Genomic DNA, 4,295 nt, shown 5'->3' on the forward strand with positions numbered 1-4,295 from the left:
GAGATGAATATTCCCCCCTCCACCAGTGCGCCGCAAACTCTTTGATGATGCTCCTCCTCCGACACACAATGAGTCCACCACCGATCTAGGCATTTACATCATAGACCTTGCCCCTGATACACAACTCCGCACACAGTTCGAAAATAATCATTCCCTACCCCCGCCTTATGCTATGAATCCAGCTTGCGCTAGGTGATGCTGGCCCCTCAAGCACGCTAGCTCATGCGATCGAACTCACCAAGTCCAATAAGTTCACTGACAGTGAGGACTGTTTCGTTTTGGTTTTGAATGCCCTGGAACTGTAGGCATTATGGTGCGTAGTTTACTACTTTTGTTATTGCTGCTCGGCTAATGATTCATAACATTGTCGTGTTAATTTTCATCCTTGTAATATAATTTTCACAACTGGTTAACGTACCACAAAATAAAATGGGTACCAAGCACACGATGATCCAATGTCTACCAAAATTCACACACAGTAGCTGCACATTTGACATAATACTATACTACATATTTTAGTAATAACCCACACAGCTTCACGTCACTTCAGTCGCCAATTCACCCAATGTTCCGACCCTGTTTAAGGACTGCTCTGCTCATCTCGGACGTCGTCCATACATGAGTGGTAATCATTTTCATTGCATTCAGTTCCCAAATTTTCCTGGGGACGCGTCGTGCAGTAGCATCCCCGATGTCTTCAGTTGTAGATCCGGTTGCTCGGTCCTTACCAAAATTGCTCTTCCATGTCTCCCAAAAGGGCGAAGACTTCGGCTGCATGAACTTAGCATGCTTTTCAGCCGACACTCGCAGTTTGGATATACATTAAACCATCTGCAAGCAAATTGTTAAACATAATTCGTATTCAAAGACTCATTTGCAACGAGTGAAGGAATAATACCTTCACAATCTACTCCCACTTCACGTCATCACAGTCAATTTTGAAATCCCATGGGATTGAAGCCCACCCTAGTCGGTGACAAGATTCCTTGCAGGCTGTTTTAGCTCTTTTTCCAAGCAAAATCTTGGAAGTAGCATGCGGGGTACCCTTTATGTCCGAGTTGGGGAATTCAGCGCGGATACTGACTTCCATTTTCTGGAGATAACCAAAATATGACCAAAAGAGTAAAGGTCAATTTTAGTCCTAAACATATAATCAAAATACGAGTTTTGTCCAATTTTGAAAAATAGGTTCATAACAAATGAAAATGTCGACGAAATAGTCCTTTTTTTTACGGTTTCGTAAAAAAGTAACGGTCAACGCTAATTACATAGTGGCATGATGGTTAGGTTTTTGACGGAACCGTAAAAAAACAGGTCCGTTTCGACAAGGATTTTATTTCGTATGGACCTGTTTTCAAAAAGTGAATATTTTGGACCAAATTCGTATTTTGGTAGTATCTTTAGGACCAAAATTGACCTTACTCATATGTCACCAATAGATATAATCCCAGATTAAAATTCACAAACACAAAAATTTGTCGAAAATCAAACACAAATTCAAGGACAAAGTGTTCTTATCAAAGCTCAAGAGAGGAAATCGAACCGCGGAGAAATTAACCAAAAATAAATAGAATTCGCGCGAACCGTGCTGTGTTGAATCTCAGCTTCGGTCACCTCAGGAACGATGTGAGAGTTCCTCCTCCAGAGTGTTCACCTATTTAAAGAGCGAAGAAATGTGAAAATTGGAAATCGGCGCCCAATTTTTCATTTTAGCAGGGAAGTGTGAATTTTTCACCTAATATTGAAAATGGAAATTGAACAGAGCTTTTAATTAGTTCTTTCTTTGGAAAATTTCTTTTTTTGTTAATGGGTGTAGGGTTGGAACGGTACGGTATACCGCACCGAAATGGTCATACCGCATACCGTACCGAAAAGTGCGGTATGGCCAAAATGCATACCTTTACCGTACCGTTTTTTTCGGTATACCGGTATCCGGTATACCGAAAAGTCGGTATACCAAAATTCCGATACCGATACCTTACCGACATTTCGGTATACCGTACCGTGATTTCGGTATACCGCAATATGCAGTATACCGAAATCACGGTACGGTATACCGAATACAGCATAAAAATACAAACTGTTATTGCTGCAACTTTGCAGAAATCTCAATATTTTGCTGCAACTTCAGCGTTATAAAGAATGAATAGAAATGCAGAAATCACAATATTTTGCGTCAATAATGTGTCAATAAAATGCAGCAACTTTGCACATTTATATGCAGAAGAAGAATAAAACAAGTAGGATCAACAAAAGGTTCAATTGGATTGCTGCCTGTATAAAGCTGAAAATTTTATCTTATATTTTTGTAATATATCCCAACTAACTATACATCAAAGCAAATAATAAAGCATTTTCTTGTGTGCATACAATCATATACTTCAAAGTAAATATTAGTTGCAAGACAGGTCACAGCACTTACAGTTAACAACTGTCTATATAGCAACAAGAAGAGTGTCTATATAGCAGCAAGAAGCATATTACTACTTCACAGGAATAAGAACCCTACAGTTGATGAATCTTACACAGCCATGAAACAAGTACCCTACACAACTTTCACAAAAACGCACACCACCAAGGCACCAATACCAACTGCAAGCACAATAAAGAAGGGTGAAGTAAATGAACATCCCAGAAAGGAACTCTAAATTCACACAAATAATAAAAAACAATCCACACTAAATTCACACAGATAATCAAACACAATCCACACAAATAATCAAACACAATCCACTCTAAATCCACACAAATAATCAAACACAATCCACACAGTTACCAGAAAGGAACTCTAAATTCATTACTCCTTAGTAATAAAGCCCTCCTTCCTGCCCTCAAACCTCGGCCTCATCAACTTCTTCTCCCTCTCCACCTTCATCTTCTCCATCTTCAACACCATAGTGATCAAAGAAGGGGAAACATTAGCCGTGGTATTGGTTAGATACAGATTAATATACACCAATGAAGAAATAAACATACCTTGACAAACCATAAGTGTAAATGATTAGCTCAAGTAGGAGGTATTGCTTTAAAAGCATGTTTGCTCATGTGTGGATCTACAAAAGAATCACAAAAGAATAATTAACATCTAGAAGGATATAAATATAATAATTTATACTAAAGAGTAAAGCAACATACTCTTTTCAATTTCTTCAATTTCTCTATAAAATTCAAGGTCATCATCAGTAGGATCTTTATATAAGCTGAAATTTTCAGCTCTAAGCCAATCATTAGTGCACACCAATGCCTCCACCATTTTTGGACTCAAACACGTTCTAAAAGGATCCACAACCCTTTTACCTAAGCTAAAAGCGGACTCACTTGCGACCGTTGAGCTTGGAATTGCAAAGATATCCTTCGCAATTAGTGAAAGGATTGGATACCTAGATGCATTTAATTTCCACCATTCCAGAAGATCAAAATTAGGATTAGACCTCTTCTCCATCTCATCAGCTAGGTACTTATCCACTTCATTTGATATTTGATTCAGTTGGTCTTGTTCAATTTCCTCCTGGACCCCATCGTACAATTCATCAAAAAGATGCAAATCACCTTTGTTACTGCTGTCTCCAACATCCTCGCATTCTAGAAGTGGCGTCTGATTCAACACGGTATCATTTACTCCCTTGTACTCTGCCCACAAACTTACCAAGTCATCTTTAAATCGATCACACAAGTGTTGAACATGTTGAACTTAATCAACATTTCTTAAGCTCCCGACTTTCAGTTTTTTTACACTAACTTTAAGCATTTGCAGTTTGTTCCTCGGATCCAACACATTAGCAATAAAAATCAGTGGATTCACTGTACTCGAATCCCCCCAATCAGGGGCGGAGGGAGGGTGGGGCCAGGGGGGCCAATGGTCCCCCCCACTAATTCTTAAAAAACTTAGGGATATTTTAGTAATTTCACAATAATTATTATTTATAATAAATATAATATTAGAGATAGGTTTCAGCAAAATATATATGAATCGTGCCTCTTAATTTAGCGTATTCATTCTGCCGTTCCAATCCAAGTCTGAATTTAGCGTATTCATTCTGCCGTTTTGAGTTTGTCTTTGTGTTACATCTTACTCCCTCTGTTCCATGTTAATAGAGTCATTTTTCTATTTTGGGAAGTTCCAAGTTAATTGAGTCATTTCTATTTTTAGCAAAAAGTAATTCTTCTTTTTACTCTATTCTCTCTTCATCTCTCTTACTTTACTCTCTCTTACTTTTTTCACCATCCATTTAACACACTATTCTTAAACTCCGTGCCGAAAAGAAATGCCTCTATTAACAAGGAACGAAGGGAGT

The 4,295-nt window shown here is 38.3% G+C and overlaps 1 long non-coding RNA gene across 2 annotated transcripts; it reads right to left on the reverse strand.

Moving 5' to 3' along the window:
- Positions 1-367: 367 nt before the first annotated feature.
- On the reverse strand, positions 368-1,701 carry LOC121751363. 2 transcript variants are annotated; one of them, XR_006040067.1, is made up of 3 exons: positions 1,585-1,701; positions 899-1,093; positions 368-831 (listed from the first exon to the last, which is right to left on the reverse strand). It is a non-coding gene; the product is annotated as an uncharacterized LOC121751363 (long non-coding RNA). The 2 variants fall into 2 exon arrangements; XR_006040066.1 differs by having other exon boundaries at positions 899-1,701.
- Positions 1,702-4,295: the final 2,594 nt, after the last annotated feature.

This window comes from Salvia splendens, chromosome 10, assembly GCF_004379255.2.
Source record: "Salvia splendens isolate huo1 chromosome 10, SspV2, whole genome shotgun sequence".
NCBI classification, from domain to species: domain Eukaryota; kingdom Viridiplantae; phylum Streptophyta; class Magnoliopsida; order Lamiales; family Lamiaceae; genus Salvia; species Salvia splendens.